The 24,414-nt window shown below is 39.6% G+C and overlaps 1 long non-coding RNA gene across 1 annotated transcript; it reads right to left on the bottom strand.

The window, feature by feature from the left end:
* Nucleotides 1-17,417: 17,417 nt before the first annotated feature.
* Nucleotides 17,418-21,244, bottom strand: LOC309484516. The gene is made up of 2 exons (XR_014200879.1): nucleotides 21,109-21,244; nucleotides 17,418-17,821 (listed from the first exon to the last, which is right to left on the bottom strand). It is a non-coding gene; the product is annotated as an uncharacterized lncRNA (long non-coding RNA).
* Nucleotides 21,245-24,414: the final 3,170 nt, after the last annotated feature.

Raw genomic sequence — 24,414 nt, 5'->3', positions numbered from 1 at the left:
ACTGGATATGGTTTTTCTGAGGAAATGTGACGTTACATGACATTGTTTATACAAGCTGATTTACTGAAGTCTTTCCACGGTTGAAACACTGATTGAGCGATTCCATGTCACATGATACGGATTTCGATAAGTTGTAGCCTACTCTACCTTTTAACATACTTTCAGATACTCATTCATGTTTATTTCGCGCTGTAACTGGTGTTATAAAGGCGGAAGAGAAGATCATGTGCGCGCTGCTGCTTCTCTAGAGCTGAGCTGCGCCACAGCGATCTCCTATGGTAGGCATTTTCTGCCAAATTTAAATAAATAAATTAAATGATTTAATTTTCACAGTGACAGTGCATCATCCCTGTCAAATTGAAAAATAAAATGCAATTGGTGATTTCACATTTCATTTTCACTACAGTCTCGAGGCAAGACTGCCAATATTAAAATGAAAAGCCAAACGTGAAAAGGAAACTATACAAATAGTTTTTACAAAGCTCTTTATTAACACTCACGCAATAATAGTGACACAATTCAAATTCAAATGTAAATTTTCGTTTTCATTTTAATTCCTCTTTTATTTCAGTTTTCATTTTCGTTTTCATTTTCAAAGACAACCTGCATGCAAATTCTATGTTAATGAGTGGGTGTGGCTTATTTAAGGAACGGCGCTAGAGACACGCCTTCTGTAAAGCTAAGTCGTTTAATATGTTTCATATTCGCGTCGTGCCTAACAACGCCCTTCAGCCGTGACTTATTCAGATACAGCACTAGCCTGTATCTGTCCGCTGTTTAACTGTTACGTGTCTTTTGGATATTTTAAGTTTGTGTACAAAAACCAAGATGGCGGCGCGAGTACATCGCGAGGCTCGCGGTCTCTCCAGATTCTGCAATTTAGTAGTATTTTTCTTGCTCATTTCGGGTCTGTTCGTGCAGAACAGTTGTGCCTTAACATCGTACACCCAAGGTGAGCTTTTGGATATTGGTTTGCGAATTTCCGACAGTTTTATGGACAACCTTCGACTCCTTCCTGAGATCGCCAAAACACCCGGGGCTATGCACTCTGCCCGGCCGGGCGGAAGTGCTCGCAGGCGGCGTCGAGATCGTAAACAAAGGCGGGGGAAGCGCGGAGGACTAAGAGCTAAGCTAAAGCTAACACCACACCGGCTCTCTTTACCCAGCATTTTCCTTGCCAATGTACGGTCGCTGTTGAACAAAATGGAGGAGATTCGACTCAACATCACATACAGCAAGAGACTTTTGAACTGTAATGTTCTAATTTTCACGGAAACATGGTTAAACAGCGGAATACCGGACAACGCTATTGAGCTAGCGGGACGCCATACATTCCGGGCGGATAGAACATTAGATGGCTCCGGTAAGACCAGAGGTGGTGGATTGTGCATTTACATTAACAAAGCTTGGTGCACAAACTCTGCTATTGTTGGGAGACATTGTTCAGCTAACCTTGAGTTTCTCATGGTTAAATGTAGACCGTTTTATCTACCGCGGGAGTTCACTTCCACTATTATAACTGCAGCCTATATTCCCCCGGATGCTGATGCCAAGTTTGCTATGAAAGAACTTCACGCAGCCATCAGTAAACAACAGACCGTTCACCCGGAAGCTGCGTTTATTGTTGCGGGTGATTTTAATCATTCAAACTTAAAGTCAGTGCTACCGAAATTTCACCAGCATGTTTCCTGTCACACCAGAGGAAACAAAACCTTAGACCATGTTTACACAAACATGGCTGGAGCTTACGTCGCGACACCCCTCCCCCACCTGGGACAGTCAGATCACCTTTCTTTGTTCCTCACCCCCAAATATGCACCTCTCATCAATCGCGTGAAGCCATCAGTGAAGACCATCAAGGTGTGGCCTGCGGGGGCAGATTCCTCACTCCAGGAAAGGTTTCTACACACAGACTGGAGTATGTTTGCTTCTCAAGCCACCAGTGGCTCTCACACGGACATTGACTGCTACACCTCCTCTGTACTGGATTATATCAATACCACCATTGACAGTGTTACAACCCAGAAGCAGATCACCACATACCCAAATCAGAAGCCATGGATGAACAGGGAAGTGCGACTCCTATTGAAGACACGCAACACTGCCTTCAGATCAGGAGATGCACAAGCCTATAGCACATCCAGAGCAAATCTGAAAAGGGGCATCAAAGAGGCCAAGCACTGCTACAAGCTTAAGATAGAGGGACACTTTTCCAACGCTGACCCTCGGCGCATGTGGCAGGGCATTCAGGCCATCAGTGACTACAAACCCTCTCACTCCACCCCCGCAGCCACTGATGTCAACTTCCTGAACGAGCTAAATGACTTTTATGCTCGCTTTGAAAGAGACAACAGAGAAACTGCCACCAAGCTCAAATCCTCAGCTGACCACCCGCCGATCACACTCTCCTCCACAGATGTCTGCAATGCACTGAGCAGGATCAGCGCGCACAAGGCTGCTGGACCAGACAACATCCCTGGACGCGTACTCAGGGCATGTGCGGAGCAGCTCGCTGGGGTTTTTACAGACATTTTCAACCTGTCTCTTGCCCAAGCAGCTGTACCAACATGCTTTAAATGCACTTCCATTGTGCCAGTGCCAAAACACTCCAGCCCGAAGTGCCTTAACGACTACCGCCCTGTAGCACTCACACCCATCGTAATGAAGTGCTTTGAGCGGCTGGTCCTGGCACACCTAAAAGACTCTCTTCCATCCACATTGGACTCACACCAGTTTGCCTACCGTAGCAATAGGAGCACAGAGGATGCAGTTTCCATGGCACTGCACTCTGTGCTCACACATCTGGACAATAAGAACACTTATGCACGCATGCTGTTTGTTGACTTCAGCTCAGCATTCAACACTGTCATCCCAACTAAGTTAATAGCCAAACTTGGAGACCTGGGCATCAACACCTCCATGTGCAACTGGATTTTGGACTTTTTGACCAACAGACCCCAGAATGTTCGATCAGGCTCCAACTGCTCCACGTCCATCACACTCAACACTGGTGTACCACAGGGCTGTGTGCTAAGCCCGTTTCTCTACTCCCTCTTCACCTCCGACTGCAAGCCTGTGTACGGATCTAATTCCATCGTCAAGTTTGCGGACGACACTACGGTGATTGGTCTCATCAGCAACAACGATGAGACTGCCTATAGGGAGGAGATCAAGCACCTGGCCACATGGTGCACTGAAAATAACCAGCTCCTCAACACCACCAAAACGAAGGAGCTCATCGTGGACTTCAGGAAAGTGTCAAGAGGCACACACGACACCATCCACATCAATGGAATGGCTGTTGAGCGTGTCTCCAGTTTCAAGTTCCTGGGGACCCACATCTCGGCGGACATGACCTGGACAACCAACACCTCCAGCCTGGTCAAGAAGGCTCACCAGCGCCTTTTCTTCCTGAGGACACTGAGGAAGAATCAGCTTTCCTCCACTATCCTGGTGAACTTCTATCGCTGTGCAATAGAAAGCATCCTGACCAACTGTGCTACAGTGTGGTATGGGAGCTGTTCTGTTGCAGAGCGCAAGGCACTGCAGCGGGTGGTGAAAACCGCCCAGCGCATCACTGGGACTCCACTACCTGCCATCGAGCACATCCAGAGGAAACGCTGTCTGCATCGAGCGCGCAGCATCCTTAAGGACTCCTCTCACCCAGCCCACAGACTGTTTTCTCTCCTGCCCTCCGGCAGGCGTTTCAGGTGCCTCCGGACCAGGACCAGCAGACTAAAGAACAGTTTTTTCCCCAGAGCTGTCTCTTTATTAAACTCTAACCCTCATTGATCCCACTCCCCTCATATACTGATTGACTCTCCTCTCCCTCCTCACACCTGCCTCCATTTTGTTATTTGCAATACTATAATGTTCATTTGCACTGCTGACTGTTATACAGAAACAACTGTTTACATATGCATCTTGCACTACTACCTTGACTGGAATATGCTCAATTTGCACTGCCGACTGTTTATTTACAGTACCGACTGTTTACATATACATTTGCAATACCATACTTTAACTGTAATATGCAATTACTTCCACTGCACTTTCACTCGGATAGCTTCTGTCCAAACTTTATTTGCACTACTTTAAATCCATTGTTATACTGCTCAGTTTAGCCTAACTTATACATCTATTTGTAAAATTCTGTTTATAGTAATAGCCATCTGTATATTATGCTCACATTCTGTTTATAGTAACACCCATCTGTATATATATATTCATAGTACATATCTATCTGTAAAATTCTGTTTATAGTAATAGCCATCTGTATATTATGCTCACATTCTGTTTATAGTAACACCCATCTGTATATATATTCAGTACATATCTATCTGTAAAAATTCTGTTTATAGTAATAGCCATCTGTATATTATATTCAGTACATATCTAGCTGTAAATTCTGTTCACAGTAATAGTTATCTGTATATTATATTCATAGGACAAATCTATCTGTAAATTTTTGTTTATAATAGTATTCAACTCTATATTTATTCAGTACATATCCATGTTCTGCACTTATGGAACCACTGTATATCCTGCACTTGCTGCTATTGCACTTCTGGTTAGACCTAAACTGCATTTCGTTGCCTTGTACCTGTACTTGTGTAATGACAATAAAGTTGAATCTAATCTAATCTAATCTAAAAAAGAATCACAATGCTGATTTTCATTTTCAGTAACAACTTCTGGATGAGATCAAGAAAGCGAGTGTACCTGCATTTACAGTAGGCTAGATACTTTTAACAGTTAAAGGGATACTTCACCTCTGGAAAGATGAATGTGTATTTAAAATAGGTCATTTATGTAGAAGAAATGTGAAATTATTTTTGAATTTGGAGCTTTCTAGACTGAGAAAAGCCAGAAAATGTATTTTTGGCTTATGTGGATGAAAGACAACAACTCCCAGAATGCACTTGCTTCACTGCCCTAGGAGGCCACTCCCAAGCCACGCCTACCGGTAAGAGAGCGCAGTTGAAAACAACAAGGCTAGGCTACCAGTGAGTCTCCATGACGAGTTTGCCCAGGATTTCGAGATCGCCCAAAATGTCCGGGATTCGGCTTTTGCGTTCTACAGTCGCCATTCATCATGTTTACTGTGGCGAGCAGGACGAGGCTGAGGGGCGCGGGAGAACGGCGCGAGGCCGGTGGCGTGATTACTGATGAGCGACACCTGTGAGACGCACCGGTCTCGTATCTCTCACGGAGGAGCGGGAAATTTATTAGCAATGTTAAAACGCACATCAACCGATCACTTGTTTAGCGTTCATGTAAACACTACATTCAGATTCACCAATCGGAATGAATTCAGTTAGATTGAAACAAAAGGTGTGCATGTAAACAATGAATGGCGACTGCAGAAAGCAAAAGCCGAATCCTGGACATTTTGGACGATCTCGACGGCCGGACATGTCCGGGAAAAAGAGGATGGTAACCCCTACTACTCAGCTTTCTCCACAGAGCAAGAGCCTGCTGGCTTAGCTTCCAAAGAAAGACGCTTACACTGTGTAGCCTACATTCTGTGAGTGAGATCCCACCCTCTATGGGCGGGTTGAAAACATGCGGGACAGCCCCTACTACTGGCTGTAGTCTTCAGCCTCTGGCCAAAAAATCCTCCGATGACGCAAAATGACGATTTTTGCGTCATCTGAGGATTTTTTCCAGACAAAAAATACATAAATCTCTCCTCTCAGGGGGATATGAGGGTGGAAAGCAGGGTAATTCGAAAATACTACAGGTTTTCTACTAATACAAAGCTAAATACTAAATCCTGAAGTATCCCTTTAAGGGGTTGTCCGTGCCTATAGTCATGTCAGTTGCATCTTTCTTCTCCATGATCACAAGTTTGAGTCATTTCAAAAGTCTTCTCTACTGACTTACTCACTCATTAAGACTCCATCTAATGGAGACATAATGTAACTTCTTCTGTTGCATTTGGTCAGGGACTATTTTTTTCCAGCGGAAGGATTTGGCTTTTAGTGATTTTACTTCATGAAAGTTGCATAGATGCATATTTTTCGGGTTTAATATTTGTATTGCGTGGTAACCGTTTTATAAAAGTAATAAGGTACTCTAGGCTAGTGCTGTATCTGAATAAGTCACGGCTGAAGGGCGTTGTTAGGCACGACACGAATATGAAACATATTCTCGGTTAAAGCTAGCAGGTATTAATGTCTGGCTATAATTGTTGTAGAAATTGTGTTTCTGAAGATGCCCGCGACTCAGGCCGAGGAACTGCAGTGGGCCGAGGGTTTGACGCATGCTGGTCAGGCTGGTTGTTTCCACGTTCTAATGCTGCGGCATCTTCCCGCAAAAGCTCACTAACAGATTTCAGATGACAGAATTTTCATTTTAAAGTGGAGTATCCCTTTAAATAAGCCACATTCACTCATTAACAGAATTTACATGCAGGTTATCTTTGAAAATGAAATAAAAGAGGAATTAAAATGAAAACTAAAATTTACATTTGAATTTGAATTGTGTCACTATTATTGCGTGAGCGTTAATAAAGAGCTTTGTAAAAACTATTTGTAGTTTCCTTTTCACGTTTGGCTTTTCATTTTAATATTGGCAGTCTTGCCTCGAGACTGTAGAGAAAATGAAATGTGAAATCACCAATTGCATTTTATTTTTCAATTTGACAGGGATGAGGCACTGTCACCGTGAAAATGAAATAATTTAATTTCATTCTCAATTTTGTCACATATTTTGCGTACAGTTTATACGCTAAACTGTTATACGTTAATTATCGTTAATCTGGTTTTAATTTAAATTTTAATCATTTAATTTATTTATTTAAATTTGGCAGAAAATGCCTTCCATAGATCTCACGCCACAGCTCCAAAATGGTATTTATGTTTTGAATTTCGTAAGAAAATGGACGTAATTTGAAATATGAGACTTTGTTTCATATCAATAGTAACAAAGCACAAAGATTATTGCGATTTATTGGATGGGATGCGCTACAATGTTCCATTCATTCATCAGCTGAAAACAGGATGACTAATCGATTCTTGGGATTTAAGCATCGATATCGGTTCGTAAAAATGAGAATCGATTAAAATTGAGATATCGATATTTTTTACCCAGCCCTAATATATATATATATATATATATATATATATATATATATATATATATATATATATATATATATTAGAATAAAATTTATATATTTTTATATTTAAAAATCAACAAATCTAAATAATTAATAGGTTTCTCCCAAGGTTCTGTCACCTGATGGAGTTTTGGTTCCGTCGCCTCTGGCTTGCTTAGTTGGGGACACTTAATATTCAACAATTTTATTGATCTTACTGCACTAACACTATTGGATGAGAATGATGATGACTTCACTTTGCAGAACTGCTTTATAGTAGGCTTGTTTGAGAATAGGCTTGTTTGAGATGAGCAAAATCTGCGCAGAACCGATCACCGGTGATCTTCGCGAGATGCATACCGGTTAGAAATGTGTCCGAGTGCGCTCCGCCTGGCTCTGATGTCATGCTGACGTATGTCAAAAAACTCAAGGCGGACGTGTCGTATTCTGCAGTCGAGCGCAGTTGCTCTCCACCGACTGCGCTGATCAAAAGCATGATGGGAAACGACTTGCTGACGACACAGCTTAATGCTCATTGGTTTAAACAACCGTGATGTATTGTTCTATTTTAAACAGTTTGATTTTAAAACTCTGTTATCATGTTTTTATGTGTAGCCTATAAATTATGTTATAGTATTCCCAAACTCTCTGACAGTGTTATCTATGGGTTATTTGATTGTTGTCATATTTATAAATATATATAAAACATGTCTGTATTAGAGTAAAAATTATTGATAAACACGTCTTTGGTAGCCTATGTAATTAAATGGGTCTCTTGCTCATTATAATTATTTTCATATAAAAGCAACAGAACTTAAATTACATCCAGTTTATTAGCAACACCGTGCACGAGCGTAAATCCCGCGATATCCATCTTTGATCTCACAGGTGTCTGATCCACTGCGAGAAGAGAGAACTGTCCGTCCTGCCTGCGCTTTTTCCACTCCTCCTCTTCTCACTGCAGCGCCTATACTCTCGCATATTTCAGGCGAGGCAAGGCGCATCTCAAACAAGCCTAGTGTTAACTGCTTTATAATGTTATGAACAGCAGCTGCGCTAATTATTTTCCATTTGCTTTTCTGTTTTATCTCAGGATGCCCATTCTAATGGCGCTTTTCCATTACCAGTACCAGCTCGACTCGACTCGACTCGACTCGCCTCGTCTCGGCTCGGCTCGCTTTTCGCTCCGTTTTCCACTGCAGATAGTACCTCCACAATAGTACCTGGTCGTCATAGCGACGCCGCAGGAAACTGCCGTGACTTAATCTTTTACGCGAGACGCGCGAGATACACCCGCTACCCACACACACAGGACAATGGAGGAAATCGAGTGTATGCTGTTTTTGGATGTTTTTGTTTTTGTTTTTGCTGTTTTTTATTCTGTTGAGATTTTATTTTTTATTGTACTCCGTCTGGCGCGTGCAATGATGACGCAGTGAATAGTGACGATTCTCTCTGACCAATCAGCAGTCTGCCTTATTTTCACGTCACATTTTAGTATGGAACGCCGTTGGGGACAATACCTATTATATGCAACGCGTGAAATTTGGACGCATTAACACGCACAGTTTGTACGCGTCTTTTTGGTCCGTGTAAACGCGAACGTTTTGTACGTCTAAACGCGAAGTTTTTTGTCATGTTATTTAAAGACACGATCGTTTGTATCGCCTTAACGCAACATTTTTGGCCGTGTATTTTTTGTTATGTGTTTCTAGACGAACGTTTTCGTCGTGTAAACATGACATTTTTGAACGTGTAATATTTCTGAGTCTTATTTGATGTGCGACATACAAATGTTTCTGTTTTAGTTAAACTGGTGATAATTTAGAGTCAATGATTAAATACATTCAATGACTGCATGAATTAACATTATATACTTTTGTAACGTTAAAGGAATTTGTCCTGTAGGAAAAGTGAGTGGTCTCTGTGATCCAACGACCATATTTCCCCTCTGGTTAATGCATTCGAGGTGTCTATTTGGACCACTGCAAATAGCCTACTTGTTGGCAGAACTAATTACACTAGGCCAGTCTACCCTATATGTGGAAAAAGTCACCTCTTTAGTCAGCGGTTTCTGTGGCGTGTAAAGGGAGACCGGGGTTCTATTCCCACTGACAGCGCTTTTTTTTATAACTTTACAGTTATTAAACGCATTTGTTTTCAATAAAAATGATTTGACTTAAAATTCATTTTAATTCATAAAAGTTACATTTAGGGTAAGGTTAGGGGTAGCTCTAGTCTTTAATATCTCAATAAGTTGCCATGATTTTAATATTGTTTTATAAATCTAATAATCTACTGTCAGTTATATTGCAGGATGTTTAATGCACAACAATACTGATGAGCAAATAGTAACGTTATCTGTCACTATTTATAAGTAAATAGCATCTAAATGTCTGAATCCACAACTGTTGCTATTTACACTTGGACTTGGACTGGCTGCCCCACAGTTTACGTGGTCCGCCTGCTGTAGTGATTCTGTAATGTTTATGTGTCGTATGATTGTGTCTGTGTTTAAATGTTGAATAAAGATTTGTAAATTGTCATAGGCTACTGGTGCTTTGTTTTCTGCTTTTGTATTTGCCTTATTGTTATAATATACAATTGTTAAATTTGTGATTGTTACAATATATTGTTGTTATTAGATTATTTTTATCTGACATAGGCTATACAGTATACATACAGTCTATATGTGTATTAATTATTTCCAGTCAAACTGACATCCCGACTTCAAGGAGCATTCCAGAGTCTCTCATACCAGATTGATGCTGGCCCACTCGGAGATTAGGCTACTCCAGTCATTTTGAAAAAACAATAGCCACAGTATTTAGTATTTAGCCTTTGCTAACTTTATTATTCACTGTATTTATTAAAGTTGAATGATTTATGGCATTTATTGGCACTATTATGTATAATTATTGACACCCCACCCTGGACCTCACTAATTATTAAACCCTGGCTATGGCCGTATCCAGTGTTGTATGTTGTATATGTTAACATATGTTATACACAGGGCTTAATTTCAGCCGGAACACGCCGGAACATGTTCCGTCACCTCCGACATTGGATCCGGCACCTTTTTTATTGGATCCGGCACCTACTGTGTCACTAAAATTAATTGCCTAAATGAAAAATAAATAAATAAATACTGTTTGTGTAGTGTTCAATGTTTGTGACACATGACTTGCGCGCTTGTTGTACGAGTTGAGATTGCTGTTAGCCTCGATCGTTTCACGCAGGGGAAAAATGTCAAAAAGACAGGAAAGTTTGCTTAACTTTTTCAAATACGCTGGACAGTCAGATCCCAAACAAGCAAAAATCGTTTCCGCTGATCAAAAAGGAGACCACGGTGGACACAGTAGCCTAGTATCGACATAATATCTTGTTATTTCGACATAATAAGGGGACATTCTAATCTGCATTAAGCCACATTAAGCGTTCTTATAATGGGTTTCTATTGGAGGAAAATGCTTAACGTGTAATTGCGTTCATATTCTGGGCTCATTTGATTTGTTTTTCTGATTTGGGCTTTTCTGATTTTTGTACCTAGCATAGCCTATTTGTTAGGATTTTAGTATCATAATGATTAATAAATGCACGCACAATTATCCGTGAACTTGATTTGAACAAATGCCTTGTGCAAAATTCAGAATTAAATTAATGTGCAGAAATTTGTACAAATAGAAAGTATGTAGGCCTACTATACTGTTTTAGCCATTAAAAAAGCGCGTTTAGTTTCATATTTGTTAAAATATTATAATGTTTTTTTGTTTTTTTTTCATTTATGTTGATGAAAAGTGAACAGCACGACCGAGTAAGATAGGATGCGCAATATGAGACATGGAGCGGGTCAGACATGATTTTGACCGTTGAAGTTGAAGTTATTTTGTAGAAAGCCTTTCTTTAAAGTGAATTTCGTTTTGTATAAATTGTATCTTAATTTTAATCAATTTTTCATCAACCAATTGCCTGTATTTAATCAATAGGCCTACGAAACAAATATAACGGAGGCGCCCGCGCGCTCACTTGCATTGCACATGAACTAGAGCACACCCTAACTTAACGAAACTCAGTGTAGGCTATGCCTCACACAGACATGACAAATACATCAAATACACAAAGCTTGAAATGTCTTTAAACGAAATAATTCAAAACAAAAAAAGAAAAAGGCTACTCTCTGATTATGTAATCCATTAGGCTTATTTATGTGCATTTCTCTCTATAAGCGCGTTCACACAGAGATGGCGATCGTCAACTTCATCTTTGCAGCCGAGTCGACACTTTTAGAGAAAACACTTGTTTATTAATAAAAATCAATACACGCGTCACCGGATTTACAGATGCACGCACACATATTATTTCGAAATAACGAGATATTGTGTTGAAATAACATTATTATTAATAATAGCCTACATCTTTTAGAATAGGCCTATTTGATTGAATGCTGAAAGTTGCCCTTGTTCAATTTAATAAAATTAAAACTTTAATTGTGATCATTAACATAACTGAATATTAAATATTTAGTGGCCAAGTTTTGCGCGGCTCTCCGTCAAATATAGCACCCACTCAGCACATGCGTTAAAAATTCTCTGGCGCTGTCCCTGCAGAGAAGCTACGTAGGCAGTGTAATTTATTTATTTATTTTTTGTTTTGTTTTGTTCCGTTACCTCCAACCCCCGTTTTGAGTCGCCGGATCCACTGCGCTCTGGGACCTCCCACTTTACAAATTAAGCACTGTACATAAGAGGATGCCAACTGAACGCAGTCTGTAAAAGTTCTTTGACAGTTTAATAAAAAGTTTCTAAGAGCCATCGTAGAGAGCAATCCACTTTTCCACGTTACCGGAGACAAAAAAACCTGCATGAGTACAAACGGGATGAGATGCCACAGCATATGGCAAGCCGTTTTAACATTTAAAAGCTAATTTTGACTATCCGGAATTAACATTGTAGATATCAACAATGTCTTTCTGACTAGTCGTAATTACATTTTGGATAGTTGGAATTGTCATTCAAGATATCTGTAACGTAATTGTGACTAGTCGAAACGACAGATAGAGATATCTGTAATTCAGTTTTGACTAGGCAAAACTGAATTACAGATATCTGCAATGACCTCATTGAAAACGACATTCAACTCGTCACACATCTTAAATGACAATTGCAGATATCTGTAATTCAGTTTTGACTAGGCAGAATGAAAGTTAAAGATATCTCAAACGTCATTATGACTAGTGCAAATTATTGTGCATGACGTTGCTCTATTTTAGATATAGATTTCCCCTCCCCGCCATAATCAAAGAAAAAGTGGGTTCATTTCCTTATTTCTATGAATGGAAGAAGAAAAAAGCAGTCATGGCGTTGGCTGTAATCGAAAAATAACACCAGAAAATGTTTTTATATACAAATAAAAAAAAGATATACAATATTTTATATACAAAAAAAAAAAAAAAGTTGCAATGCTATGTTTATGATCATGCTTAAAATTACGTAGGTTATTGTTGCATTAAGATTTATGCGTGAAAGAGATTCACACTAATTCACTTTAATAAAGATGCTGACATGCATGCTATTCTTGCCATGGAAGTACAATAACATTAACTTCCTTAGATGAGAAAAAAAAGTTCTTAGTTCAGATTAGTTCTTATTTTTTATTTTATTTTTTCAATTTGAAACAGTATCTAACAGCATTAAAAAGACGATTAAAAACTCTGGTTGCTCCAACATGGTGCTAATCAGTGCTAATTACAAGTTAACAGTTACAGGTGCTATGTGATTTGATGATTTGAACAACACGCTCTGCTCCCGCCTAAAGTGTGATGCGGGCCTAATTTGTATACAGATATCTGCAACGTCATTTCGCCTAGTCAAAACTCTAATTCAAGATATCTGTAATTACATTTTGACTAGGCAGAATGAAAGTTACAGATATCTCAAATTTCAGATATCTCTAATCAAAATTCATTTCAAGATATCTATAACTTGATAATAGATATCTACAATTAAATTATGACTATCCCTAACTCCAGTTTGAGATATCTACAACACCATTTTGACTAGTCATAACTCCAGTTACAGATATCTACAACGTAATTTCGCCTAGTCAAAACTTAATTTAAGATATCTGAAAAGGAACATGTAGATATCTTGAATTGAGGTGAATTAAAGATATCTTTAACTGGAGTTATGACTAGTCAGAATCAAATTGAAGATATCTCAAACTAGAATAACAGATATCTACAATTCAATTGCAGATATCCGTAATTCACATAGTGGATATCTGCAACTGAATTGTAGATATCTGTAATGATAAACCCCATACAAATGAATGGCAAAAGTGACGTCATTTGTCCTAGGAAGAATGTCTTTGTGGATATCTGAAATGACAATTATGGATAGGAAGAATGTAGTTGCGGATATCTGAAATGTTCTTTTTGACTAGGCAAAACTGAATTACAGATATCTGCAACACATATCCAGTCTAGCTTTTAAATGTTAAAATGGCTTGCCATAACAGCATGACACAGCACTGACACAGCACTGACATCACAGCCAACGTATAAATGCATCATTGACTCTAAAGTTTTACGCTTGCCTACGTACATGCCAACGTAAAATTACGATCTCATTCACGAACAAATGTTACGTGTGACGTTTGCATAGGTATTTGCTTACCTAACAGCACATCATCCCTCACGGAAAGAAATGTCGTCTGATGTTTATATATGTATACAGCAACGTGCCATCGCGTCACAAATGCAAATTAAATCCTAAATAGAGCAACGCTATTGGCTGTTGTGCGGTCTGACGCGACACCCGAACATATACTTCGTATTGACGCGTACAAACTGTGCGTGTTAATGCGTCCAAATTTCACGCGTTGCATATAATAAGTATTGTCCCCAACGGCGTTCCATATTTTAGTATCGCCTCAGCTCGCTTAGAACCTCGCCGGAGGTGGTACGAAAAAAAGTAGGCTACCTGGAAGCAGGTACAGGTACAACTTTTACACAGTGGAAAACCAAACAGAGCCGAGTCGAGTCGAGTCGAGGCGAGCTGGTACTGTGTAGTGGAAAAGAGCCATAAGGTAACTATGAGTATGTCAGCTCCAGTTTGGATCCATTATAACATTGTCCCAGTGATCTTAAAGGCAACTAGATGAAACAAAATATGACCGCCGCTCAGGTCTGCACTGGCTTTCCACAAAAATAAATGACGTGGAGTAATTTGGCTGTATTGCGTGTTTATGTATATACCTAAAAAAAGTAATAGTATGTGCATGTCTGTCTGTGTGTGTGTGTGTGTGTGTGTGTGTGTGTGTGTGTGTGTGTGTGTGTGTGTGTGTGTGTATGTATGTGTGTGTGTTTGTGTATGTGTGTGTCTGTGTCTGTGTCTGTGTGTGTGTGTGTGTGTGTGTGTGTGTGTGTGTGTGTGTGTGTGTGTGTGTGTGTGTGTGTATGTGTGTGTCTGTGTGTGTGTGTGTGTGTGTGTGTGTGTGTGTGTCTGTGCGTGTATGTATGTGTGCGTACATGTGTGCGCGTGTGTGTTTGTGTGTGTGTGTCTTTGTGTGTGTGTGTCTGTGCATGTGGATTTGTATGTGTGTGTATGGGTGTGTGTCTGTGCGTGTGGATGTCAGTGTGTGTGCATGCTTGCGTTTGTTTGTATTCCTGCATGTGTGTGTGTGTGACAGTATCATCCTAAACCAGCAACCCTTCGCTCAACAGTACCATCTACAGGCCGATGAGTGTACAGTCACTAAATGTGCACATAAATGAATTTATTTTATACCCCCCCATGGATGAAATTCTACAAAACTTAGCAGAGGATACCCCCAGAGGATGTCAAGTTAATCATACACATGAAATATGGTGCAGTTCTGAACATCTCCACTGAAGATAGGGGCGATTAAAGCAGAATAATATTGCATTTTCATTTTTTATGGGAGGGGCGCAAATCACAAATGAGTGATTATGGGCTAGGTTGATGTGGGCCCTTAAGAGCAACATACCATAAAAATGTCTTCATCCTCGGTGCCACGGTTCAGGTAGTTATTTAGGAAAAACTGCATTTTTTGGGGTTTGGGGGGGCCCAGCGCGGGGGGGGGGGGGTGGCCCCCGGGGACCAAACGAAATTTTTCCGTAGAAGTCTAGTGGGGCTACATGCCCACCAAATTTCATGTTCCCCGGTGTTTCGGTGTCCCTGGTATCGTTGACGAAAAATTTACGGGGGCCCCAGCGCAGGGGGGGGAAGTGGCCCCCGGGGACCAAACAAAATTTTTCCGTAAAAATCTAGTAGACCAACATACCATAAAAATGTCTTCATCCTCGGTGCCACGGTTCAGGTAGTTATTTAGGAAAAACTGCATTTTTTGGGGTTTGGGGGGGCCCAGCGCGGGGGGGGGAGTGGCCCCCGGGGACCAAATGAAATTTTTCCTTAGAAGTCTAGTGGGGCTACATGCCCACCAAATTTCATGTTCCCCGGTGTTTCGGTGTCCCTGGTATGGTTGACGAAAAATTTACGGGGGCCCCAGCGCGGGGGGGGAAGTGGCCCCCGGGGACCAAATGAAATTTTTCCGTAAAAGTCTAGTAGACCAACATACCACAAAATTTTCTTCATCCTCGGTGCCACGGTTCAGGTAGTTATTTAGGAAAAACTGCATTTTTTGGGGTTTGGGGGGGCCCAGCGCGGGGGGGGAGTGGCCCCCGGGGACCAAACGAAATTTTTCCTTAGAAGTCTAGTGGGGCTACATGCCCACCAAATTTCATGTTCCCCGGTGTTTCGGTGTCCCTGGTATCGCTGACGAAAAATTTACGGGGGCCCCAGCGCGGGGGGGGAAGTGGCCCCCGCGGACCAAACGAAATTTTTCCGTAAAAGTCTAGTAGACCAACATACCATAAAAATGTCTTCATCCTCGGTGCCACGGTTCAGGTAGTTATTTAGGAAAAACTGCATTTTTTTGGGTTTGTGGGGGCCCAGCGCGGGGGGGGGAGTGGCCCCCGGGGACCAAACGAAATTTTTCCTTAGAAGTCTAGTGGGGCTACATGCCCACCAAATTTCATGTTCCCCGGTGTTTCGGTGTCCCTGGTATCGTTAACGAAAAATTTAAGGGGGCCTCAGCGCAGGGGGTGAAGTGGCCCCCGGGGACCAAACGAAATTTTTCTGTAAAAGTCTAGTAGACCAACATACCATAAAAATTTCTTCATCCTCGGTGCCACGGTTCAGGTAGTTATTTAGGAAAAACTGAATTTTTTGGGGTTTGGGGGGGCCCAGCGCGGGGGGGGAGTGGCCCCCGGGGACCAAACGAAATTTTTCCTTAGAAGTCTAGTGGGGCTACATGCCCACCAAATTTCATGTTCCCCGGTGTTTCGGTGTCCCTGGTATCGTTGACGAAAATTTAAGGGGGCCCCAGCGCGGGGGGGGAAGTGGCCCCCAGGGACCAAACAAAATTTTTCCGTAAAAGTCTAGTAGACCAACATACCATAAAAATTTCTTCATCCTCGGTGCCACGGTTCAGGTAGTTATTTAGGAAAAACTGCATTTTTTGGGGTTTGGGGGGGCCCAGCGCGGGGGGGGAGTGGCCCCCGGGGACCAAACGAAATTTTTCCTTAGAAGTCTAGTGGGGCTACATGCCCACCAAATTTCATGTTCCCCGGTGCTTCGGTGTCCCTGGTATCGTTGACGAAAAATTCAGTAAGGTGACGAAAAAAAAAAAAAAAAAAAACTTTGACAATCCCTTTATGACCGCTTTCGCTAGCTACGCTAGCGGCGGTCATAATTAATATCATGCTAACATGATAATACTGATTGCACCATATAAGAACAGTTTCAATACGACAACTATGCCATTCAGTAGTTAATTAAAATGTGTTTAATATCACTATTGGTAAGGATAGTACGATCTCTGTATAAGTATACTTGCAATAGTTCCACTTTAGCACGATCAAATATACTTAAGTATATCTTTAGTTATCCATAAATAGTGCTGAGGTCCAACTAAAGTACATTTAGAACAAAATAGTTGTTCCAATTTAGCAGACTTTAAGTATAGCCTATCTATTTAGTATTGATATACTTAAAAGTACAATTCCAGGGTATTTATATTAAGTACTTAAATATGTAAATGTATTTGTAGTATACTTGCCATAAAACAAATGTATTTATACACAAATGTATAAATACATTTTGGTAAATTTATTTTTCACTAGGGTGTGCATGGATTTTTTTATTATTCACAAAATCTCTGGTCAGACATAGAAAATAGAGAATGAACAATGTAGATTGTTTTAATGAACTATCATAGTATATAAAAAAAAAATACTTGTACTTCTGAAGCATTTATTTCAACAATTAAAAAATGAAACATTTATTTTCATAATACATTTACATTTTGTCCATTGACACTTTCATTGTTTTTATTAAAAGCAAATTGTACTGTAATTTTTTTTTGTGCTTATAATATATATTTTATGCAGTGATCCAGATCTGCAAACAGAGTAAAAACTAATCGCACATGACGCACAATGATTCAGTCAACATTATGAAAACATAGCATGGGGTAACATTAGAAAGGTAAAAGGTTTCCATCAAAGTAAAAGGTGTTGAGGAGATATAGTGTAATGATGATGGCACCCACAACAACACCGAAATGGTTCAGGATGAGTGCAGTTCGAGAGTTGCTCGCTGCTTCAGCCCTCTGTCCAGCACCGTTTGCTTTGCGAGTCTGTGAAAGTCAAGGTAAAATCGCAAATGTCAACAGGCTGAAAAACAGGTTACTGGAAAATCAAACCTGTAACCACAAACCACAATATTCTGCACCTTATAACTCACTCTAGAAGCATGTAGAAAGTAAAAACGGCCCTCGCAACGGGCCCTTTTATTAGATGCCTTATAGCCAAACACTTATATTTGCTGTCAATTGTCACAGCAGAGAAAATGAATATGTCTTCATGATAGGGTTAGTGCAGTGTGTGAGCGGCCAATGTTGTGAAAATTACGAATGTGAACTATGTGAATTATGGCGATTACAGAGAGTTATGCATATGCAAATGCTGATTTGAGCTCAGCATCATAAAGTCCTTTGAGCATTGTGGCTTTCCATGATGCACTGGAGGACTTTCCAAAAGCGTGCACCTGAGCTGATGTACTTACAAGAAACATGACAAACCACAATGAGTTCTGTGGTTGGGGTTAATTAGGGTGTAGAACCTGCTTGCTCGTATTTGACCTACAAAGCAAATAACTCTCTTGGAATCTTCACTGTTGTAATGATCAATTTTACATTTTTACAGATAATGCACAGCACCAGCACAGATAATTAATCTTTATACACTTGTTTAGGGTGTACACTCTGCATATGAACTGATTTATGTTTCTGCCAGTGAGTGCCCATCTCACACTCCACACTCCATATATATATGAAGAGTTCAGATGCAAAAGCCTCTAAGTGCCATCTGAAATTTTCTTCTAGAATGATCATTTTTATAAAGCTTGTATATTTAAGTTAAGTAATTTAACTTAAATGACAATTAATAGGTAATTTGCATTGCCATTTAAGTGAAATTATTGAACTTAAATATACGATCTTGATAAAAATGATCATTCTAGAAGAAAATTTCAGATGGCACTTACAGAGGCTTTTGCATCTGAACTCTTCATATATATATATTGCTCTATTGCTAAATATAACAGTTGAATTGTGTGTATTACCAGTGCTGGGTTGATTACTCACAAATCGTAGTGTGTTACTGATTCCAAATTGCATGACAAAAATTGTAGTTAATATAATCCATAACATTACACTTTTCAGGACATATAATCAGACTACTTTTTGATTACATTTAGGTTAGTTTTGACCTAACTTGTTTATCACATTGAATTAAATAGAATAATATTGTACCTATAAAAATAAAAGGGAAATAAAATATTCCATTCTTTATCAACAAAATGAAATGCATGAAACATTGCATTGCGTCAGGGTTTCCCATTCTGGGGTCCGTGAAGGAACTACAGGGCGGTTCCACAGAAAATAATTAAATAAATCATTTAAAAAACATCTTTTAAATAAATTATTTCAAAATAAGGAGATATATATAATAAACGTGTTTGAAAGAAGAAAGCCTTCCAAAGATAGTAGTGCATGGTTAATAATAGTAGCGATAATTCAAATAATAATTAATATGTTGATTTGATCTAATATGCAATGTTGCAATATTGAGTAAACACTCCTTAAAATTGTAATGATTTTGGGGGGATACTTTTGAGGTCTGGTAAAAAGATGACATAAAAATGCATAGGCTATGGGCCCATGCATGATTAATTATTAAAAGATCACAGTCTCGAATCAAACACACACAAAGACCTTATTCCTAAGTGACAATGATTCTGCTATGTCTATCAAACCTTTGATATTATGATCACACCGGAATATTTAAACCTGCTTTTACACTGCCGCTGACCCAGAGAAAGCAGAGGTCACGTATGTTTGAAACAGCTTTACAAACAGTGTTTTCAACTATTGCTATTTCTGTGTTGCAAACATCAAATAATAGCCAAAGTACTGGGATCATTTTTTTAAACTAATGTTACGCTTCAAATAGAAATGGTATCTATTACATTGTTATGTCAGTAGCATCCAGTGCCTTCATTAAAGGTTGTATCAGCGATTTAAGGCCCAAACATAAATTATCACATTCATCTAATCTTTCCTAACTTTCCTAGCGGATCGTTAGGAAAGATTAGATGAATGTGATCATTTATGTTTGGGCCTGAAATCGCTGATACAACCTTTAATTTCCAAAAAAAAAATTACTTAATGAATGAATGAATATTTTTTTAATAGACACATTTTAGACATAACATATAACATTAAATAGAACATTTTGTCATAACCTCAAGTAAATTAATTGTTTAGCTGTCTAACACTGTTTGTAATATTAAAAGATTGTACATTTTACATCCTAGTCTGTGATATTGTTCTACCAAACCACTTTAGGTATACCTCTCTAGCACCCCCTTAATTTCTGTGTGATTTAATTTAATATCTGTACATTTCTGTGTAAATGTGTTCTGTGCTGTTGCTTATTTAGTGATTTTATTTGGCAAATTGCAAAACAAGAGATTGGGGTCAAAATTTAAGATGTGGCCCATGACATAATGTTATAAATTGTTTTAATAGTATTGTATACGCAAAACACTAAATTCAGTTGATTTTGAGATTGAGATTGATAAAAAAAAGCTTGCACTCTAAATCCAAGGAAATATCCCTACAAATATATTTTTGGACAGTGAAAGAGAAAAAGTGACAAGTGGGAAAAAATGTTCTTGGTTATCAAACAACTTTCATAACAAAATGTCTACTAAATATTCTAATGCAGTGTATCAAAAAACTTCAACACATTATATAACAGTAAACATATTCATAAATTCATTATAGTGAAAAATCAAAGACACATGGCATGACAGATCACATATTTCACTGCATTACATCTGTGTTCTATCAGATAATAATTATGCCCCCCAAAATAAAAACATGTTTATAAATATGTGTGGATTATTCATTGTGTATCAAGTCATACTGATAACATAACAAGCAATAATGTTTTTTTATTTTTATTTTTTTTCTGTTACAGTTTTAGATAAATATTTCAAATATTATCAATGTTTCACAAAGCTTTAAAGCAAACCAGATTATCTATCAGCAAGGACACATCAAATTGATCAAAAGTGACAGTAAAAACATTTATAATGTTATAAAAGATTTCTATTTCAAATAAATGCTGTTCATTTGAACTTTCTATTTTTTAAAGAATACTGAAAAAAATGTATCATTGTTTCAACAAAAATAATAATAGCTTTCTATACTGATGATAATAAAAAAAAAATGGTGAGCATAAGAGACTTTCAAAAACAGTAAAAAAATTATGAATATCTTATTTGAATCTTGCATGATATGAAAAATCTTCCTGAAAAAAAATAAATAAAAAAAGTAAATAGTAAATAAATGAATACCTCTCTAGAGTAATGTAGTGCGGCAGCTCCCAGACAGATGCAGCAGCACATCGTAAATCTTGAGTAACACATGTAATCGGGCTCAGGGTCAGGCAGTGGAGCGCGAGCCCGGTACACAGGGGGTTGAACAACGACCACAGGCTGGTTGTGGTGATTCAGGCCCTGGGCATGGAGCTGGAAGTGGACGCTTTCAGGATGGACTGCATGATGATTTCCAGCATTGTTTCCCTGAGGATATAGTGGAGATATAGCTTGGGCCATGCCTGATCACTTGCACACTTCTTCTTTAGATATGGCTCTTCTTTGTTTCAGTCGAATATTGTGAGTCTTTTCTTAGTACCTTGGCCTTTTATGGTGAACCGTGTGAACTGAAAGGCCCCGATTTCACACTTTGACCACATTCAGGACAGAAGCAACACTGTGGCATTTATAGTTATACTTTCACAGGGGTGGTTGACACGACACCGTTTCCAACTATAACAGAAAACTTTTTATGCAGTTTGGCCGTTCATTTACACAACAAAGCCGTTTTAGGGGCCTGCAAATGCAAACTTTTGAAAATGGGTTTCAAAATGCAAGTTATCGATCGTTATCATCTCCATATAAAATACAAAAACTTGAATTTGTGAAAACGGTGACGTCAAGCGCATGCATATTACGTGTTCAGTTTTGAACGTGTACAGAGAATGTCTAATAAGGAGAGAAGTTCCACTCTCAGTAAACTTCCGGCTTCTGAACTGGTTGCAGTTCCACTCTGGTTCCATATGAGGGCGTTCACAGGACGAATGCAGAATGAATGGAGGTCTATGAAGCTATACTCCTCAAAATCCACTTTTCTCAGGATATAATTTTTTGTCTAGTAATTTGAATGTTGTATTTGAAAGGAGATGCAAAGAAATTACACATTGCTGGGTGTTAGACTTTTTAGAGTCACTTATTTGCTTTAAAAAGTCTTTTAAAATGTCAATGACGTCATACACATCGTACGACCAGAGATACTGCTTTACGGCAATCCTTCAGTCACTTTGGTGCTTTCCCGCTCTGCACTTTCTTTTCTCTCAAGGCATCGACAACACAGCAGACACAGGTAACTACACAACACAGCTGACACAGGTAAACACACAACACAGCTGACACAGGTAAACACACAACACAGCTGACACAGGTAAACACACAACACAGCTGACACAGGTAAACACACAACACAGCTGACACAGGTAAACGCACAACACAGCTGACACAGGTAAACACACAACACAGCTGACACAGATAAACACACAACACAGCTGACACAGGTAAACACACAACACAGCTGACACAGATAAACACACAACACAGCTGACACAGGTAAACACAACACAGCTGACACAGGTAAACACACAACACAGCTGACACAGGTAATACACAACACAGCTGACACAGGTAAACACACAACACAGCTGACACAGGTAAACACAACACAGCTGACACGGGTAAACACACAACACAGCTGACACAGGTAAACACACAACACAGCTGACACAGGTAAACACACAACACAGCTGACACAGGTAAATACACAACACAGCTGACACAGGTAAACACACAACACAGCTGACACAGGTAAACACACAACACAGCTGACACAGGTAAACACACAACACAGCTGACACAGGTAAACACACAACACAGCTGACACAGGTAAACACACAACACAGCTGACACAGGTAAACACAACACAGCTGACACAGGTAAACACACAACACAGCTGACACAGGTAATACACAACACAGCTGACACAGGTAAACACACAACACAGCTGACACAGGTAAACACAACACAGCTGACACAGGTAAACACACAACACAGCTGACACAGGTAATACACAACACAGCTGACACAGGTAAACACACAACACAGCTGACACAGGTAAACACACAACACAGCTGACACAGGTAAACACACAACACAGCTGACACAGGTAAACACACAACACAGCTGACACAGGTAAACGCACAACACAGCTGACACAGGTAAACACACAACACAGCTGACACAGGTAAACACACAACACAGCTGACACAGGTAAAAACACGTGCTAGAAGAGTTTTTGTTTTGTTTGTTTCTGGTCCCGCTTCGGATGTCAAGATGCCATCAAGCGGTATCTCTGGTCGTAATCAGTCCTTCACTGACCTATCAGCGTTCATTAGCAGAATGCTAGCGTGTTATGGGCAACAACAACTCAACCTGTAAGAAATCGAAAGGACATAGGTACTCGTTCATTCAACTCTCGAACTTTCTTTGTTGCAAAACCTACAATCAAATCTGAGATTTCTCAACGGCAATCGGGTGAAAGAAACAAATTTAGCCGTCTAGCCCCATAGACTCCCATTCATTTTGCACTCATGGGCGATCGCCTCCAGTGGAACTCTGGTGGAACTACAACCAAAATTCGGTACAATAGGACTTAATAGGGAGTGCCCAGGCTCTCCGTAGACGGGCTCTGAAGTGTAAAATTGTCTTTTTTTACAGTCTATGGTTCACTCTATAGGCGCGCAGTGTTTTACAAAGTTATATCGCCAACTACTGGCCTGGCAGCATAATACAGTGTTTTAGTCGTTTTCACGATCCATGAAAACGGTGATCATTTTGACAACAATGTATCCGTAGGCAAAAAAAAAAAAAAGATTCTGGTTTACGATCCTCTCTGCATTAAAATTTTTTTTTTGAAGGGATGAAGTGCCTAGTGCAGCTTTGTATGATGCGTTGATGTAATTTCCACTGAAACAGGAAGCAAAGGCGGGACATATTGAATGGCTCCTCCCCTTTTTCAAATAGCCAATAGTGTTTAGTTTACCTCACAGACTGCAAGTGCAAGTCTACTTGACAGCACCATGGAAGCGAATCCGAGCGCTGATGTTACGTTGGATTCAATAGTAGAGGTGTGAATAAATTCTAGCCATTTCATTCTTAACCAACGTACAGTTGGAAAACGGAATAAAACTTTTAGCAGAAGAGAGACACTGTAAGTTTTGAATTGTTATGTCTCCTAAATGCGAATTTTGTCATTGTTTTGGAACACACCAGCTTAGTCAGAACCTTAAAGGTCCCATATTTTAGGTTGTGATGTAGGTTTCTGAAGTTTTAGGTTTAGAACCCATAGGTTTCTGAAGTTTTATTTTAGGTTGTGATGTCTTTAAGAATAAATATTTGCGGTATAAGTACCAAAAACCACCCCACTACATTTTCACAGCTCCTTTCTCAGGAGCTCTGCTAAGAACAGGTCGATTTTGGCCTTTCTAATTAATATTCATGAGCCTTGTTGAA

Source organism: Leuciscus leuciscus, assembly GCF_965113295.1.
Source record: "Leuciscus leuciscus genome assembly, chromosome: 20".
Lineage (NCBI taxonomy): Eukaryota > Metazoa > Chordata > Actinopteri > Cypriniformes > Leuciscidae > Leuciscus > Leuciscus leuciscus.
The sequence above is the reverse complement of the archived record's forward strand: the minus strand, read 5'-3'. Positions and strand labels throughout refer to the sequence as shown.